At 36.2% G+C, this 21,543-nt stretch overlaps 1 protein-coding gene across 1 annotated transcript in view; it reads right to left on the bottom strand.

The window, feature by feature from the left end:
• LOC149797818 (prestin-like) overlaps positions 1-21,335 on the bottom strand; it is a 97,370-nt gene extending 76,035 nt beyond the window's left edge. The window contains exon 1 of the mRNA XM_089962818.1: positions 21,228-21,335. The gene's annotated coding sequence lies outside the window, so the exon portion shown is untranslated. The remainder of the gene's footprint in view (positions 1-21,227) is intronic.
• Between the last annotated feature and the right edge of the window lie 208 nt (positions 21,336-21,543).

Here is a 21,543-nt window from a genome sequence, read left to right as displayed (position 1 = left end):
TTGTGCTTGCAAATAGATTTTTAATCAGTACAGTGCTGTCATAAGCAAACTGGAAATAACTGTAACTATGGCGAATTTTTAATTTGGTTTGAATACTTTTACTGGTATTTCAACTCTGCCGATGGCACACAACCCTCCCCCCTTCTGGCTGTCATCCGGGGCGGACCGCCCGCCTCGCACCCCTTCCCCTTAGTACGCCACTGCATTTACCTGTCCATATTACTACTTTGCTATGTAGCCTAGGAAATGGCACGCCTTTTACGTCCAAACACCCATGTTACTATCATTGTTTACTATTTATGTGTTAAGCTTAAAATGTGTCCTTAACTCCAATACCGACTAAACTGTCTTTCTATGCTTATATTTACTGTTCCGGTGGCCTAAGTGGTTAGACTATCCGCACCGATTACGGGAGTTCGCGGGTTCGAAAGCCCGGACAAATTATATCAAAGACTTACACAAATGGTGATAGCATCTGCCTCGCTTGGCGCTCGCTGTCAGATTAATGTGACTGGGTGGGACATAATGCCCCAGTGATGGACATCACTATAAATTGCCACACTGGAGACATCGTAGCGATATGACTGAAAATGTGTTACAGCTGAGTTAACAATACATCAATTACAATCAATGGGCATTGGTTTGGAATCATTTTATCGCGATCTTTTGTGTCAAACTGCCCCATCATATGGTGATCAATCTTCATCTCTACGATGAAAACTAGTATGATGCATGAGAACTTCGGTCGCCTAGTTGAAAGAGGAAATGGGACATCCCTCGTACTCGAGATTCAAGCTCAATTTAATGTTATACTTGGCTCAAACGTTTGAGTGGACTCCTTGGCTTAGAAAGCTACCTAATAACAAAAGTGTTTGCTTTTCATACTACAGAGGTCTCCAGTGTCCAATAAATCGGAGTTGTACGTTTCCTCACAGCTGCTTCATCGGTTTGATGACAGATTTCTTTTTGTGTCAGGCTTCTGTTTCTCATCAATTTAGGCCGCTGCCAAAACACGACTCTAGTAACCCAAATCAGCCCATCCGGCTAATTTTTAACTTCAACAACGCCGACACCAACGTCGTCTGTACATTAATAAAACTTTAACTTGACAGTCTGCATTTCCAACATTCGTTGAGCATAGAAGTCTGTTAACCGATTGGACAACTGATTTAATAAAGGTTATGATATGCATTCGGAAAACTGGCACAAGGTTTTCCAATTAGGATTTGGGATACATTGACACTTTATCCGAATGACAACCTGACCACCAAGGAACTACCTAACAAACTCATCAGCCCTCTAAGAAAAGACCAAGAAGAAATATTTAACAAATGGAACAGAAGGATCTTTAATAAAGTCAGGATTTACACCAATGAACTCCAACAAGCAACTAAAACTTCTTTTTGATTTGTTTAGAAAAATAATGTTAATGCTATTTGCGCTTGATTCACAAGTTCTCGCTTTTTTCAATGAAGTAAATTAGCGACGACATTTCATTCAACACATTTCAACCGATCTCTCATTCATTCAACATCATTCCTCCTGGTGCCACATGACTATGAATTCTCCCCATTATTACCTGACAATATCATCGCTATGGTTTCGGATCGAAATGTGCATCTTTCTGTGACGAATTATTGCCTATGAGATATTTCTCAAGTTTTCAAATATTTGAAGAAAAAATGGCCTTGATCTTCAAAGGATTGCAAGCAGGAGATTAAAAATATGCCTAGCATGGATATGCTTTAAATACTGGATCCAGCTTATCGTGATTTAAAAAAAACAAACAAGCTCAATCACTTGACAGTAGTGTGATAAAACGTTGGTATTCCCACTGCCAAGAATAAAATGTATCAATCCTGCACAACCATTACTTTCATAGGTTATGAATTGGATTGTTGTCAATGGATGCGTGTCTTCCTCTTCAGAAAGTATATAAGTCTCTGCATCGTATCTAACAATTTCCCGAAATACCTTAAGTCAGACTCCAATGACTTCAATCGATGATATGGACGCTAAATGCTGTAGATGCAAAGTTTCAAGTAATTTTTTTCCAGAGAAGACTCGTTCATTTGACTATATGTGTCTAAATAATACCACCACATACGTATCACTAAGTTTTCGAGAAAATTTTGTTATTGGAGTACCTTTTTTAATTTCTTTGATAGTTGCTCTTTTTTGTAGACGAACACGAACTCCTTCTGACATCATCAATTTATACACAGATGCAGCCCAAAGCCTTGACTGTGATCGAGATTGGGGGTCTAAAATGGTTCTTTGGAACGTGTGACACTATTTGGAAAGACTACGACCTTAACTATACTAATTCGGGGACAAACTAGGAAAACAAATGCATGATGCTCCACACTCATATTCCAGCTTGAGTCGAGATGATAAACAAACAACAAGGGAACAATGTGTCGGGCATTTGGTTGGATTTCCAGCTATGTTTTGTCTGCACGATAATATTTTATTAAACACTTTCACATTCCAGGCACAATCAATGTGTTAGCTGACGTCCTTACTCTTCTACGGATCAGCGATTTCATATTCACTCGCAGTTCTTATTAATCCAGGAAAATACCCCGTCCAACTCTCCCAGATTAGCCGCCTCAAGCAACTGATCACAATTTTTACATAAGAATGTATTAATGCCATCGTCTGAACCAATTATGCAACTGTTACTTTATCAACATAGGCATTAAATGTCATACAATCATCACACATTTAGCAATGCCTATAGCATATTCAATTTCCACATATTTCAGCACAGAGATATGTTGATAAATTAATTGGAGCTTCAGATACTATGTCATCAATGTTGGTTTCCAACATTTCCCCAATCAATTGATAGTAGCACCAGAGCTAGTAGCCCCTATCGATAAAATGTCTTGTCTTGGTTAGTACAGACCTTGCATGAAACCACACGTAACTTCTTTCAAGTCTCTTTAATGCCACGCTTTTGTTTTGCCTTCCATGCATTGCTACAATAGGTAAAATTGCTGTTCGAAATGCGATTGCTTCCAATCCTCAACCAGTAAACTTTTAGATTCACAGTACATCCATAACTGTGATATATCATGCATAGAACTATTCTCGGGGAGATCATTTCAAGCTAACACCGCTCAAGTAATAATTCACCGAAATTTTCCTACTGTATAGTTTTCTACAACAAAGAGATTCTAATCCAGGCCCGGTAATGTTTATCGTACCTTAGCACCTTACATGGTTCCAAATTACCACTATGGTCAACTATCCAAAACATATTATTCGACAGTCTCTTTGTATTTAACTTCCAGGACATGTTTTTCTACAGTCTCTTTGCATTTAACTTCCACGACATGTTTTTCTAAGTCTCTTTGTATTTAACTTCTAGGACATGTTTTTCTACAGTCTCTTTATATTTAACTTCCAGAACATATTTTTCTACAGTCTCTTTAGATTCAACTTCCAGGATATATTATTCTTCGTTCTCTGGATTAAATTTCAGGACATATTTTCTACAGACACTTCTGATTTATCTTCCAGGATATATTTTTCTACAGACACTTTTGATTTATCTTCCAGGACATATTTTTCTAAGTCTCTTTGTATTTAACTTCCAGGACATGCTTTTCTAATTCTCTTTAGATTTAACTTCCAGTATATATTTTTCAAGTCTCTTTAGATTCAACTCCCAGGACATATTATTCTTCATTCTCTGGATTAAATTTCAGGACATATTTTTCTACAGCTACTTTTGATTTATCTTCCAGGACATATTTTTCTACAGCCACTTTTGATTTATCTTCCAGGACGTATTTTTCTATAGCCACTTTTGATTTATCTTCCAGGACATATTTTTCTACAGCCTCTTTAGATTCAACTTCCAAAGACGTATTTTTCTACAGTTGCTTTGGATTTAATTTCCAGGACATCTTTTTCTACGGTTGTTATCAATGATAATTCTGAAGAAAAAAAAAAGAGTTTTCAACATATTCAGGTTTTATATGTATGTTATAGTCGCTAGGGCACTCCAACAATCAACCAAAAGGTATTTTGAGTCGTCGTGTCTATAGGCTGTATGCAATAGTCTGTCATGCTATGTTTTGGTACTTTTCATCTCTTTTGTACAAAGTGCTAAGAATTTCAATCAATACATCTTCTACATTAGCTGTTTCCCTTTCATATAGTTCAATATAAATTTTGAGAACTACACAATAGCGTAAATATTTGACTCTAATTTCATGTTGCTGGAAGGAGGGCTGAAGTCGATTCACGTCTACAAGATCAATTTTATCTACTCTTTGGCATGCGCGAAAATCCGGAATAAACTCTGCCTTTCTGTGCTGTGGTGGTTTAGCCCCGAAAAAATAACAGTGTAAGTCAGTCATATATGTTATGTATATTTAATTTGCATTGTTTTTTTTTTGTTTTGTTTTTTCCACTGTATGCTTTGGATAATTGTATTTTGGATATGCCCTTGTCCATAATCAAGTTCATTTTCTTCCTGACCTCAATGTTTGATTTTATTAAATATTCTGTCAACACAGTCATTGTTTTCTCTATGAGTATGGGTTAACTATTAGGATCATTATCTTGGTCTGAGTCAAGCATATTGTGTTTACCATGTTCTTTATTAAAATGATAACTAAGATTTTATCTTTGACAGACTCATTGATGTAAATGTTTCAATTAATTTGTCCCAAAGCGAGTTTTGCTATGTTTGTATTACATTTCTAGGACGTAGTGTGGGGCATGGGCAAGTTAATCCTATAGATGATAAGGTCAAGGGTTATCTCCTAGTTCCCTGTGCCTATCAGCTAAAAGCAACTTATGTGATTTTGGGAATGGCTGCATACTATCGGTAATATTCCTCCAATTTTTCATAATTGCTGAACCGCTGAAAAATTTGCTGAACAATCAAACCAACTTTCTTCGGTCTGAAAAATGTCAGGAGGCTTTTGATAGGTTAAAAGCCATACTGAAGAGTGCACCGGTTCTTTCAGCTCCAAACTCCAGTCAATCATTTAAATGTAGGTTGATGTAAATGATATTTGGGTTGGTGGAGTATTGATTCAAGAAGACAAAAATGGTAAACATCATCCAGTGTGCTATTTTTCTAAGAAACTAAAGAAGCGCAAAAGAAATTATTTCACAATCTAGAAGGAATGTTCGGCTTTGCTACTAATTTTGCAACACTTTGAAATGTTTGTTAGTACAGCTCCTTCTCCGATTATTGTATTTAGTGATCTAGACCACTCATTTTCATTGGCAAGATGAAAAACAAAAATCATAGATTATTAAGGTAGAGGTTGATGTTGCAATAATACAATATTTACATCGGGTACGTTAAACGAAAAGACAATCTAATAGCATGCACTTTCACGTATATAGAAATATTTTATTGTCTCATGCATACTTTGTGTTATTCATAAGATTTTATCTCATGTAAACTTGCATCACCTGTATATTGATTTAATATTTTGAAGAAAGCTTTATTGCATAAATCGTTCATTTTCTTTATGATGGGAGGTGTAATGTATATTTAATTTGTTTTGATTTTTTATTATGTTGTTGGTTTTTTTCTCTATTTCATTATAGGCTATGGATAGAAGTATTTTTTTTTCTGTGAGTATTGATTAACTATTAGAATTAATATCTTGACCTGAGTCAAATTCATTGTATTTACATGTTCTTTATTATAATTGTAGTAACAGACTTTCTGACTATTACTAAGATTATATCGTGTAACCATTTGGAACTTTCTAGAATGCCATTTTCCATTAGGTAATATATTTTTAGAACATATTAATAGTGACATGAGATCAAGTAGAGGACTATATATATCTTGATTTCCTAGAATTTATTCATTCGTGCTATAAGATATTGAGGCAAAATCATTGTTGTATCCAGTATTTCATTTGGACTGGAATTTATTAATTCAAATTATTTATTAATTGGAAATACAAAATGCGCATCATCTCAAATTATATTCTTAGAAAGAGCCATTAACTGGGAATCATAGTGAAAGAAGGATATATTCTTGGATTGTATTATTGTGATTCTACAAAAGGCAGTTGGCACATCACCACGACACGGGTCACTACAGGCACCACAACATTTCCAGCGTTGTTTTTATTTTAATTACCACTAAATGTTATTCTGAACTTTGTTTTTTAGGATTTGTGTTAGCAATACTAGGATCAGTTTGGATTTAATTTGCAACACGGTAAATTCATTTTATATTTTTCCTCTGTATTCTAGTGAAATAAATTTTTTCTGACTCAATGTCAAATTTTTCATTTTGTGCCTTGCGTAATTTCTATGATAGTTATGTCTTCATCTTACGAGACATCACAGGAATATTAATAAATGACAGAAGCATTGGTCTGGATAGACAAATCTAATTATGTATGTTGATCTGACATACACCTATATCCCTGTCATTCTCGAAAGGTGTTCTCATGTCTTTGATGAGTGAACGTTTTATGTGTGAGTGATAAGCTAAACCAGTTTTAGTTTCCCTTTATTGCATAACGCTTTGATAAAGGTGTCACGCCGTCCCGATCGCATTCACCGAGCCATACTTACAGGTTACTGCATTTGTATGGTAAAATATGAACGAGTTTTTCGAATGGAAATACTGCACGACTTTGGGAGCGGACTATATCCATACGACAAAACGAGTTCATATTTTCCCATGCAAATGCAGTAACCTCTTTATTATATGCTCATTTTGTTTTTCTACCTAATGCTTAATTATATACACTACAAGAAGCAAAGTGACTGAATGTATGCCGTATTACAAACTAAATACACAAGCGCATATTCATCATTACACAACAACAACGTTATTAATGCGCACATAACTCCGCCCAGATAAATTTGAACTTAATCGCGCGCTTGACATAACTTTCGAAAGAAAATGGCGTGTTTTGAATGTGAATGAATGCACATGGCAACAACTTTTCCATTTTATCTGGAATGAATATATTTTGGTATTTTTTCGATTCTACGAAATTTCGTGATTATGGACTGGATTTATATGTGACAATTCCACATGAAATACATCTGATTGAAGAAGTTAGGGAGAAGCGTGCTGACATCTGCAAATGTGCTTCGTTTCTGTCATTGAATGTTTGAAATCATAATGTGGAAAAAATATGAAGTCTTTCAATCGCAATTTTCAAAAAGACCTTTTGGAATTTAATGCTTATTTCATTTTAAGTGCAATAAGGTTGATGTAATTCCACTTACAGTACAATTTCGAAATGTGTAATCAAGACTGAGAACCTATGACATGGCTCATGTAATTCGGATTTGAAGAACTAAAAAAGGTACATTTTGAGCAAATTCAGGATGCAAAACTGTAAGTATATTTTTTGCCATTCTTATCACCAGCTAAAGAAGACAGTATACGACTCGTCACTTGTATGTTATTTGTAAGGACCCTTTCTTGCGTCCTTTGCATAGCTAGCCTAAATCCGAAACATTGTATCAAAATGTTAACTCGGAATGTGCCAGAAAACCTGGTATGTGGCAGTCCACGAAACACCTGCTTTACTTCATTCAGAAACAAATTTAAACAACCACAACGTAAAGCGCCTACTACGCGATTGATTGATTGATTGATTAGTTGGATTATAGTGGTGTGCGCACGTTGTGAATGTACCACTGTTAATTGTCGCACAGCGACCTGATAATTGATCCTGGGGGAAGGAAAAAGAGCTTCATCCGCCAGACGTTTCTGGGTACAAGGTACACTGGTAATTATAGCCTTCAGCCGCGGGTCCTTTTAGTTCCCATTGTGGTCTGATTGGAGGGCTGTTTCATGAGAGGGAATGGACCCACGCAGTCATGATACTAAAATAAATTTTCTGTTTACCAATCACTGTAGTGTTGACCATTGCAGTTGTAACGTCAGTCGCGATTGGTTGGTGACAATGACGTCACACTGGGACACCAGTTTTAGGCGAGTGGAAATCGTTCCACAACTCCGCCCTTTGTACGAATGTCTGGACGTGGGAAGTGGATGGGAGTTCCGGCATCAGACAACCCGCCCGTACTTAGTCAAATTATGTCCAGTTGTTTGTAAATGGACCCTAACAACCAATATTGTGAGCCACCTATGCAAATGAGTCAAATTCAAATGAGTCTGATAATTTTCCTAACTCCTAACAATTGAAATAGTACTAGTACATAGTTCACATAATGAGATGCCCTAACAATTTTGCTTTTCTAATTGTCTAAGTGACAAATAAAAGTTTAGGCACTGTTAGGTAATTGGGTTTAAATTTTGATGCAGGCAACCGAAACGATCAAGTCAGTTTTGTGTGGTTTAAACGGGATTGTACATGACTTGTTTAAAATCAAAAGTGCAGGCGTCTGCGTCCATTGTTTGTTTACAGTAGAAAGTAGTTCCTTTATTCACGTGAATGAAATATGTGTATTTGCATGCGAGTTCAGTATCGGGTAATATTGCACGATCCTGACAATGTAAAGTTAACGGAGAAAGAAAAAAATGAGTATATAATAATACTGTTTACGCAAGACATGTGACCGTATCAAGGTGTCCATATATACCCTATTAGAAACTTTTAGGTCAATCATGATAATCTCAAACGTATGCCGTTAGCGGCAATTCGGATAACCCCGGCTATTTACAAACAATTATTAACCAAGCACATGTTTGAGAACATGGAGTACGGTCATATTTCGAAACCGGTGATATTCATGGGTATATTTAAAACAGTGTGTTCGAAAGCAATCCCGACACTTTCCCGAAATGAATTGGCGATGCATAACTAATGTTCATGTAGTGTATATAAGATAAATACACGCAAAGTTTATCTACCTATCACTCTCTTTCTTTCTCTCTCTCTCTCTCTGTTTCTGTCTCTGTCTCTCTCTCTCTCTCTCTCTCTCTCTCTCTCTCTCTTTATATATATATATATATATATATATATATATATATATATATATATATATATATATATATATATATATATATATATATATATATATACGTAATCTGACTTTTCTTTTCAATGGATGTATAGAGAGAGTATTATTAAGTGAGACGTTTGAGTAAAACTTACAATGAGCAAAACCGTGAAAGGTGATTAATCATTTTAAACTTAGTAACATTTGTAAAATGTTTAAACCTGTCATAGGAACATATATATAAAATAAAGAATAAATATCCCTGCAACATTTACACTTTTCCAAAAATCATTCATAGAAGGTTGGACTTAGAATGGCATTTCCTCACTGTACCGTGTCTAGACACATGTCATACCGAGGTGCAAAAATCTAGAAAAGAATGAAATAGGGATTAAGGTATTAATCATCCAGTGTACAGCGTTATTAGGTATAAGTGGCTCTTGGGGGATATATGCAGAATAGCATTATATCATGGATTTACAACGGTGTGTCACTTGAGAGGCTGGGGGACCTTGAAAAATCATATGTTAAAATAAGCAATAGGTTTACGTTAATTTGCCACTTGGGTGACAATGGGAAATCCTATTATAAAAGTGTCCATTGATTTGAAATTGTGGTAGGATGAAGCAACGTGTACTGTTTTAAATTTAAATATATATATATATATATATATATATATATATATATATATATATATATATATATATATATATATCCCTCCTAGGTAAGATTCAAACAAAGTTCTCCACTTAAGATGACATTGTGAAAGCCTGGTGGTTTCAATCGAGATTTCTCAAATATGTCAAATCAAAATACTCGGTTCTAAGAAATGTCTGAAAGAACAGTTATTTTTAACTTCAAAATCAATTTTAATTTCTCTTAAATATTTTTCAGAACTTCGTATCAAGGACGAGATTGCCCAAATTTTCTGTTGCGGCTCTACAGTCGTGAACTAAGTCACAGAAAAAACGAAAACCAATAACTTTGGTATAATTCAACAAATAATTTATTTCCATTGAATATAACGTGATAATTTTAAAAGGAACTTACAGCATTGTGAATTAAATTCCAAAATCATCCTGAAATTTCTATCAGAAATTTAGCCTGAAAGTTATCTGGGAGAACATTTTAATTCCAATTAATAATTTAAGTAAATTAAATTAAATCATCTCAGTTAGATTCCACTAAGAAGCTGTAAAAATATTAAATGACTGATTCTGATATAAACAACATTTACATAAAAATCTAAGACACAATTTCAGAACTAGGATGAGTGTCAAATTAATTGAAATTGAAATTTCCATCAAGCTGTAAACAAAATTTGTTTATATAAAATTATATCGTCTGAATCAAAGCTGTGTCTGGAACTCAATCACAGTAAATATGCTTATCTACAAGTAATAATTATCTTAACATATATAAGCTAAAGTCATAATCACGTATTTATTATGTCATATCTTGTTCACATTAACAAATTAAGAGATGAGAGTATTCATGTAGGACACAATCGTACAGAATTCAGCAGTGGTCCAGATCTTGGTTGGGTTGTCTTGAAAACGGGCGAAACCTTGGGAAATAGGCCTGTACATGTATTCTAGGACCGGATAAAACGGATTGAGATGTTCCACCAATCAGAATGCGGGTAATGTATTTCAGTCAAAGCATATAGACTCTCTTCCAGTCAGAAGACAGCGTACGCGTGACGTCACTTTCAATATATATGCTCACGAGTATTCCTACTATTTACAAGGACACATTAGAATATTTTTTTATTAGTTTATCGCCTTAATTGAGACAACGCATTGCGATTCCGTATGATTCAAGTGAAATGCAAGAATCAATTAAATCCTTTACCACATACAATTTTTGACCAGTGGTATCAAGTGAAACAAGATGGCCGCTATCGCTTAACCGGCTTGAAGCAGCTGTTCCGTTTCTTAGTACCGTTTTCATGATATTTGTGCTTGTTGCCTGTCTTCATCTACGTTATTGTGTTCATTATGTATTGGCTGTTCAATTCGTATGTGTTTCTTCATCTCCTTGTTTTGGAAATGAGAACAATTAGACTTTTTCTCAGCTGTCTTGCTCCACTGTTTTTGAACAAACTGCCATCACGTGATACTCGCCAGTCAACCCGTTTATGCCATGATGGAATTTCATTAATTGCTTTAAATGATCACTCCTTGGCTCTCCACACTACATTGTGCTCTAGACTAAACGAACTGGGACTACATTCATCATTACCTAAACGTAAACAGAAACAAAAAAGAAAAGTTGTTTCAAAGCTGGCCGGCGTAGAACAGGAAGAAGAATTCCAGTTATCTTCCTTATTTCCGCTCAACAATTTTAAAAAAAAATCGACCGTTAATTTAGATAACCTAATTCAAATCCCTATTAATTCGTCAACCTTTGTATCAACTATCCAATAGATAGTTCTCCGTATTGCGTTATTCAATGCCCAGTCAGTAGGACCACCGGAAACGTGCACATAAATAGGTAATTTTATCAACGACCAGAATATCGACGTCTTTTTCCTGACAGAAACATGGCTAAAACATCAGGCGATGAGCCCAAGTGTGCGGAACTAACACCCACTGGTTACTCCATCAAGTCGTTCCCCGTAACTCTCGCGGAGGTGGAATTGCTGTCATCACAAAGAATTCCATGATCAAACGTCTTAACCACACCACAACATTAAATTTCGACCACACATCGTTTGAATTAGTCCAAACCACACTCACACTGGAGCAAAGGTCAGTCCATTTTTTTGTTTTTGCCTATACCGCCCTCCTCCTAGTAGAAAAAACAAGCTGGCTGGATCTCTCTTTTTGGAGCAGTTTCCGAATCTCCTGGAGTATAGAAATTCGATAGGCGGCAACCTGATTATTCTTGGAGATTTCAACTTTCACTTTGACTGTCCCGGAAACCTAAACACATCAAAACTCATAGATTTCATTAATGTTTTCAACCTCAAACAGTCAATTAACCAATCCACCCATAAACATGGTCACATTTTAGACTGGATTCTTCAAAGACCTGATGATAGCATTCTACGGTCCTCCCTGGTATCCCATGACCTTGCATCAGATCCACTCTGCATTATATGCCATCTTGACGTATCAGTCCCTAACCCTCCACCTTTATTTTCTATGCAGAGAAACCTCCGTATGATAAATAGACCCAAACTAATGCACGACATCCAAGCAAACCTAACAACTTGCTTACCTCCTACAGCAGAACAACTCGATAACTGCCTGCGTTCATTGCTCGACAAACATGCCCCAGCTACCAAGTGCAGAGTATCAATTCAGTAGTGTTCTGCATGGTATAGCAGTGTTAGGGACCAGCTTTGCACTGCTAAAAGAGACCGCCGTAAAGCTGAGAGGCTTTGGCTTTCCACCAGACTCACTATTCATAAGCAAATCTATGAGGCCGCTAAGAAGAATGTCATAAATATAGCCCATGCCGCGAAATCAGCCAACTACACTACTAGGATTATGGAAAGTTCCAGCTGCAAAGAGCTCTTCGAGATTACAAACAAGCTAATGTCAAGGAACAAATCTACACCACTTCAAACTACCTTCTTTTCAGTCGACCTTCCGGTCCGGTTTGCAAATTTCTTCCGTGACAAAGTAAAAACCATTGGAGATAAAAAAAAAACCATTGGAGATAAGCTTGACATCACAATTTCAATTGACTCGTCGTCACCATACAGTTGGGATACAGAATTTGAGCGGCAGCCATTTGCAACTTTTGAACCTGTCTCTATTGATTTCGTACGTACAATACTAACGAAGAGCGCACCAAAGTCATGTGAACTTGATCCAATTCCAACATCACTGCTGCTTGAGAGCTTAGATCCAGTTTTGCCTTCACGAACTGATGTTATTAATACCTCTCTCACATCCGGGGAATTCCCATCATTTTTCAAAACTGCCATTGTAAAGCCTCTGCTGAAGAAACCAACACTAAACCATAACGATTTAAAGAACTACTTCCCAGTTTCTAATTTCCCATTCATATAAAAAAAAGCAATGTACAATCTGCATATCGGCCTTGCCACAGTACTGAAACTACTCTTCGAAACGTAGTTAATCGCATTCTCTCTGCGTTGGATAGCGGAAAGATTACAGTCCTCACCCTCCTTGATTTGTCTGCAGCATTTGACACAATAGACCATTATATATTACTTCACCGTCTCCAGCATGTATTTAGCATTCATGATACAGCCTTACTGTGGTTCAAGTCCTACTTGGTCAACAGGACACAAATTGTATCTGCAAATGGAATACACTCAAACCCAGTTGATCCATGTTGTTGTGTTCCATAGGTGTCTGTTGTTGGACCTGTTCTCTTCATTCTATACACTCAGTCACTCTCAAGTGTCATATATCATAATCCAGTGTCTCACCAATTGTACCCTGATGACACCCAAATATACAAATCTAGCCACCCAACTGAAGTTGCTACCGTTCAAGGTGTTGAGAGGTGCGTTTCTGATGTGAAATCATGGATGACATGTAACAAGCTGCAGATGAATGATGATAAATCTGAAGCCATTCTGATCACAACACAAAGACTTTTTTCATTCACATCCTTTACTTTAAACAATACATATCAGCAGCACCAACATTAAATTCACAAAATCAGTACGAAACCTAGGTGTTACTCTGGACAATACATTCACATTGCACCAACATGTCATGAACATATGCAAGGCTGCATATATTGAGCTTAGACGCATCAGCTCAATTCGCGAATATCTTTTAGTTGATGCCACTAAAACACTTTTGTGTTCATTAGTACTTTCAAGACTGGACTATTGTAACTCAATTCTGTCTGGTTGACCTCAATATCTGCTCCAGAAACTTCAAGAAGTTAAAACCACAGCTGCTGCGATCATACTTAGAGTACTACGATCAGAGCACACCTCCCCGCTGCTGCTCTGTACCCTACACTGGCTATCCATTCGATCCAGAATCAAACACAAAATTTGTTCTCTGTGATATGTTTCACTGTCGGACTCTAGTCCGATATACCTATCCGACCACACCCATGTGTACACACCAGCAAGATACTTACGCTCCTCTTCTGACAATCGTATACTCGTTATTCCCGCTATGAAAAGAAAGTCATAATGACAGCGTTCTTTTGCATACCAGGGCCTAGCAACGTGGAATTAATTGCCCACTGAACTTAGACACAACGACACAGTGATCTCATTCAAGAGTGCTCTCAAAACTGATTTATTTCGACTGCAAGAACAAACTTAAAGACCTAATAATGTTTCCTACCTTAAATATTCTCGGCATGTTTTTTGTTTTATAATTTCATTTTTGTAATCATATCATTATATATGTTTTTATCTTATAGGTGTTGTCTAATGTTGTAAAGCGCTTAGAGATTCTTAAGATTAGGCGCTATACAAAATCCTCATTATTATTATTATTCTATGCCGTAAGCGCCTGCAGGAAGTTCAGTATTATTCTGGGTGGCACCACTGTCGGATGAAATCTCAAGTGAGTCATTTGCAGCAAGACAACCAAATAGTTGTGATGGGATATTGGGCCAACTGCCATAAACTCACAACGACGCTAATGCAATTTCAGATGTGTGTGATTCCGCAGCATTAGAAGGAGTTCAGAAAACACGCAATTCCAGTTTCTTTGTTGAGATTCTAGTCACCGAGATAATCCATGTACAAGTTGATTTCATAAAAGAAGCGCAGCGATTCAATGGTAAGTTTCTCATTAGAACTCATCATCCGTGGTGCAATCTAAGCCATTGATGTCTTCAACAAGGCCATTCATTAATTCGCGAAATGTTTATCGATCCATAAAGTCATTGTTGAATAATTTCTGACAAATCAATACGGCCTGCTTTAATGACTTCTGGTGCGTTCTTACTGGCACGAACTGACACAATACGTATGTATACTCGATCCACAAATTAATCCACTGACGCAAATGTTAAAACTTTGGTTCTTACGCATTTTAGTTGATATAATTTTGCATCGACGACCACTACGGCCTTTTCCATGTTTCTCTTCTTTCTTACGAGGCACATCCTGTTGTTACTGTTTCCGCATAGTCACATAGATTCTTTTAAAAAGAAATTTATCTTTGCGCGCATAAAATTTCGAATTTGTTTTGTGGCTCATTTTTCGATCATTATTTCACTTGTAACTGACAGGACTGCAAGAAGAGTGATTTTGTATTTTACTTTCTACTGATTCGTGTTTCATCATGCCTGACAGTAACATAAAATGTGTCATGTATTGTCGCTGGTTCATCTAAATGAGGACTTTCTTTCACTTTTTGTGAATGCGACTGAAATAAATGATTTGTTGCCAGGTATGCTATGTCAACATGTTTGAATCTGATTCACGTGAGAGAGAGAGAGAGAGTTAAGCGTAGGTTTTAGTGCAGTTTTATGTAAGCATTTTTGCAGAGACAAACTTTTGATGAGTTAATAAAGAATACGCCAATCAGGCCAGACTCTTGGCTGTCGAATAGTTTATCTTGTTATTCCATTTTTGCCTCGATGAGACATTTTGATATATGTGCATAAATTGCATGGTGATACGTAGATTATGCCTACGTGAGCAAACTCTCATAAAAGTATGCACAAGTTCACGAGAGCAATAACTACTCTGCGAGTAATTTGGAATATACAAATTTTCATTTTTACATTCGTTTTTAATAAATAACACAAAAGGTATAATATGTGTGCGTATGAGAGAGAAAGAGAGAGACATATATAGTAAGTTCCAACTTGGGTGCCTAGCTATTATCCAGGTGGGCGAAAGAATATAACTTCTTAACATGTTTCACATAGATAATGAGTTTCTTTCTAACGAAGATTTCAGATTATCAGAGATATTCAACTTTTATCTATTATTAAGTACTCTCTAATGCAATTTCACAGCAAAGACTTTCTTAAATGCATTTTCTTGCTTGATTATATTCCGTTCGAAAAATTAGGTAACAAATTTATATTTTACAATTTCGCAGTCAACGACTTTCGAAAGTACATTTTCTTCTTTGCATCTCTCACTTTTGAAAATTATCAAACGAAGTTACTAATGTGTACTTCCCAATTTCAGTCGATTGGAAGCCTGTGTAAATTATAAAGTGTCATATATAACGTATGCCTATGTAAGCAAACACTGATTTGAATATGACAAACTGTAATTATATATTAAGAAAGGTGTTTCTGCGTGTAACCTGTAATATGACCTCTTTATATTTACAACCCCTTAAATTAATCATACTGAGGGTAAACATCGTACGTATGTGCGTGGGGGGGGGGGGGAAAGACATACCATAACTTGGGGCTTGGGTTCATAACCATATTTTTGGTGGGCGAAAACTTAATGCTCTCTAAAAATTTCATATTGAATATGTAGTTTTATATATGGCTCCACTTCTCATTAATATATTTTCCCTTTGTTTGAATAGGCGATACAATCCCCCATTATCGTCGCAAGCGCAGAATTTCTCGTTTCTCATGAGTGTGGATGGGCCAACTTCAACAGTCACTGCGAGCGTGAGTACATTATTCTCACCATAGTGACACAGCGTGACTTTTCACGCTGTTTAAATTAACTCATTACACTTTCTGTTCCATGCACAATTACTGATTGATCAGTAAAACGGTCACTCTCATTGATATGTAGAAGATTGTGATAATGGATTGTTTATGATCTAGTCTTCTTTTTTCGTACTCATGAAAACGAGGTAATCTCACAGCAGGCAGTCACGGGTGATAAAGGAGCGTAGCGGATTATCAAACGTGATTTGCGACGATGTCTTTGTGCTTCGTATGGAATTTGTAACTTACAACAATTATTCATGTGCATCAAAAGAGTTTCCAAAAGAAACCATGAAAAATCTGCATTTAGATTCATTCATCAATGTTTTGAGTGTAATTTTGCAGTCAAGTTGGCACAAGTAACCGACGAAATAGAGAGGTTACAAACGGGGATGGAAGAAGGAAAGTTGCTGAATGTTATAAAAATGCATGATATCAATACTATATCAGAATGTATGAAGTATAGATAACATTTTTCAACACTGGATCTCATATGCAAATTTATGTGCAATATCCCATAATTTGTAATAGGTCAGGTCAGCTGGAGTACTTGTGGTACTATCTAACTGGATTTCAATACCAAATCTGGAAATGTAGCTGACGAGGGTATATGATTGGATAACTGCTCGATGTTATTATGGTCTGTTTCTACACAAATTCAGTCCGACATTTTTTTAACACGAAATCTATTTTCTTAACATTTTAACTGAGAGTTTCATTGCTCCAAACGTTCACAAGTTCGAAACTATAAGACTCAATAGTTCGAAGCTTGTTAGTCCGGAAATATTGACAACAAGGAATTTATTAGTTCAAAAACTCAGCAATCCGAGAATATCTGAAAATGGTTCCCAAGTCTGACGGATCTTTGGTCTGAAATTATTTGACTAAAGGTTCATTGTTTCAAAATCGAAGAAGGCTAATTCGTAAAAGCATATTTGAAAGAAGGTTCACTGATCCAAAGGTTTAACGAGTCTGAACACTGTATCCAGTCTAAACAATGTATCCAGTATGAACAATGTATCCAGTCTGAACAATGTACCCAGTCATTACAATGTATCCTGTAGTATTGCTTACGAAAATTCCGCGCATAAATTAAAAGAGTGACAAAAGATGTTATTATATCAATAAACTATTTGTTAAAGCTAAAATGCCACAATCTGAGCTAAACAAAATTTGGTTGTTTTTTAATCAAAGTAATTAATTTAATTGTGTATTGATTATTCTTCTACTAAAATGAAGTACGAAAACAAAAAATGCTACAAATTTAGCCTCAAATTTAACGTCAGTTGTATTATTAACTAACTTTTAAGTTATTTTGAGTACTACGGTTCAGGAAATGATTTTCTATTAAATCTACATTTCGCTAGAAAAAGGATATAGCGATAATGAATGACAGTAACAAAATAAAATCAACAGCAATTGTAAACAATTTTAAATAATTAGTATATGTAAAGTTTCTACGCAAACGTAAGCCAATTAGAAAATCCAGCATTATATTTTATAATAAATTCCTTTATAATGTATCCAAATTAGCCAAACACTTTTTATAAATGAACTAGACACGTGTCTATTGGACACGACATCTGCCATCCATAGATATTACATGAAAGAAATGCTTGTTCAATCAAGACAATCTTTAGAGGTATATAACCAGAGGAATTTGCCTGACAGAAATAACCGAAGTCGACATTTAAGCTATGTCTCTTATGTAAACCTTTGCTTCAGAGCATAAGTCTGCTACACGACACATCGTCCAACAGGGATACACATCTATACAAAGTATCTCAAATCCCATTCAAACAATATAAAATCATCACCATCTGTTGATCTATAAACTCTGACCCGTATCCTAGACGTTGTGGCAACTGGTCTGAGTGTGGTATGAAGGTACATATTTATTAAAAATTTCATCACAATGGCTCTATTGACCTTTGAACGTTATCTCTGACCTTGAGATTGCAATCGTGGACCAGAGTTTCTGTACACAACACGTGATCTGGTAGATATGTACATTTCCACAAAGTTTCACTGAAAAGACATGGATCCGTGACGAAAATTCATACATTTACATTTGAACTCCGTGTGTGACCATGATAGAGGGCTTCCGTTTACTACGCGACACACATGGTCAAGTAGAAATCCACAAATGTAAAAAGTGTCAAAACAATCACCCAAGTCAATGGAAAATGTAAGGTATGGACATGAAATGCGGAGATAAGTACAATGTGGCACTTGACCTACAATGGCAATTAACTTGCCATATTAAAGTTATGGCACATGAGGAACAATGCAAATTCCATGTTAAAATGTCAATAGGTTTAACTTATATGTGTCTGTCAGGGGCCAAGAAGAATTTGATAGTGACCTTTTTTTACATGACCCTTCATATTGTCCTTGGAAATGGGGTTCTGTCTTAAATAGAAAACATGTCTTCTTTGGACAAGGGGAACGGCAATAATACGTAAGACCTTAAACGTTGTTTATGTTACGGGGGTGGCGGTAGCGGTTAAGGAAACAAAAGCAAAACATTAGTAAATCATTGCTAAAGCATGCAGTTAGATGTATTTTGCATATTGCACATTCTGGCAGCAGTCCATACATAATTATAAAATCCTTGGTAAAGGTTGAGATAGACAAAGACGGTAATGGATTATTATATATTATACTTCATTTACAAATTATAGACATTCCCAAAGAGAAAATCAACTGTACTACATGAAGAAAATCGCCATGACATATAGAAAGTGTGAATTTGGTACCTAGACACGACACAAAGGGCAAAACATTAGGACTTATAAACATTTGCCTTGGGTACATCTACGCGAAACAAGGGGCAAAAATATCAGAACCTATTTAAGTGTGCTTGGACACAAACTGACGGCAAAACATAAGGGCATATCGAAGTTTGTCATTGATACATGTACAAGACACAACGGGTAAAATGTCAGGACCTATAAAAGTGTACCTATTGTGCATGGACACGAAATTACGGGCAAAATGTCATGACCTATAAAAAATTTGCCTTTGGGCACACAAACACGAAATGATGGGACAAAACGTCCGGAGCGATACAAGTTGTTTCTTCGATACATGTATACGATATGCCATTCGCATTGGTAAAGTCTACACGAGGTACAATGTCTGAAACTTTGTAAAACAAAAACCAACCATACAACCTAGCAACAATTAATATAATTGTCAAATGTTTTAAAATGACTATATCGTAAATATCTCATACAACACATAGGAAATATAACTTTCCATGCATAATTAGAAACCAGTACGTTTAGCACAACTAATTACGAGGCAGGATGACACTCTTCATTTGCACGAAAAATCAGTCTGACCTGTGCACACTTATTGAAAATTGGTTATTTTTGGAAAAAATGATATTGGAATCCCTCATTGTATTCATTTATTTCTTCTGCATTGCATCAAGAGAAAAGAATTTACAGAACCCTAATAAATATTACTGTTAAGCACAAATACATAATTTTCAAGTTGACCTCCCTATTCTTAGCAGATTGTTCGCTAAGTATTGTTTCTGTAATCCTGTCACGTTTGCTCAGGCCAGTTCGTAAGTCGTGTATAAACTAAGGTATTAGTACAAGCCATGGTTGCTGTCTAAACATGCCGTAGGCTAGAGTTAATCTCGTACGCAAGGTTACTGTGACCAGAGAGAAGATCCAACACAGATTATATAGAAAGACAATACCTCTTGAAGGAAGCTTTTGGGGGGACAGAACTTCCGGTTGAGTGAGTCCTGATTCTCTAAGAGGGGAGACGGAAGTTAGACTAGCAGAGCAGTCGGAGTCGACAAGTCTAATCGGTATAGAGTCGAGGAGGAGGAGGAAACAGAGTCAAAGAAGAGAAAGTAGGGAATAATGAGAAGTATACAGAAGTCGACAAGGAGAAGGAATTTGGAGAAAATCGGGAGGGAGAGGGGAAGGAATTGAAGGAATAAGAATACACAGATGCGTATAATACAAGGACAGGTGGAAAGCTATCTCACGCTACAAATCAAATAATGCAATAGGCTATCACAGGGTCGAGCGGAAGGAGGGTACTTGGGAAATTTTAATCATTTGATTATTGAATTGTCATTTAAATTGCTATTGGTTGAATTTCACTATTTTTGTATATCCAATCATTTAACAGTCGGCATTGCTGACTGGAGGCTCTCAGCTTTACGTCTATCTTTCACTAATTTAGCTTCCAACGAAAATCGATCCTGGGTGGGACTTCTATAATAATTTAATCAAATATTGGAAGCACCTCTCCTCACCCCTACCTAGGTGTAGGAATAACAAATCCGCCACGCAACACAACCAATAGTCTGACCATACCAAAAGTAGGGCTTCATTCTACTATAAGGTAGAAATGGAAGCTAATGGTCTCTAAGAATGTTACTAACATAGGTATCCTAGCTTCTTTGCTAGTCAATTGGTGACAGTATTTCCTTTCGTGTTCTTTAAAAATTGAAAGAAAAAACTTTGTACGGTCATCTTTCTTTTAGACCTGAAGAATTCGCCGTTTCTTTGAGAAGTAATGAATATTATATTATTGAGGAAAGGATGTATACGTAGACGGGGCTGAGAGTGAAATAGGTTTGATGAGCATATGGTCAAAGCTTATCAAACTGACTCAGCAATACAATAATGGTCAGTCATATTCATGAATCATATGAGTAAGTTCCAAAATGTACTAACCTTATCTAGCTGTTAGACCTCTCTTTACAGGACCCTTCTTTGTCGTCGTCAGGATGACTTATTGACTGTATTTGTAATACTGAAATAAACTCTAGCGTATCTTGTAAACGAAGTCAAAATTACATATGACACTACATTAGATTGTGACACAACTGCAGCAGTGAATTTAACTCACCCAGATGCGTCATCACAATGGACGTCATATATGTAATATAATCGCATACTCCCATGCACTTAATATAAATATCTTATAATCATTTAAAAGCATGTGATTCCATGCTGATCCCATTCTGATTCAATATGTATGTGTTTAAGA

The sequence above is a fragment of the Sinohyriopsis cumingii genome, chromosome 6 (genome assembly GCF_028554795.1).
Source record: "Sinohyriopsis cumingii isolate HCF-2022 chromosome 6, ASM2855479v2, whole genome shotgun sequence".
NCBI lineage: Eukaryota > Metazoa > Mollusca > Bivalvia > Unionida > Unionidae > Sinohyriopsis > Sinohyriopsis cumingii.
Note: the sequence above shows the minus strand (reverse complement) of the source record. Positions and strands in the feature narration are given on the sequence as shown.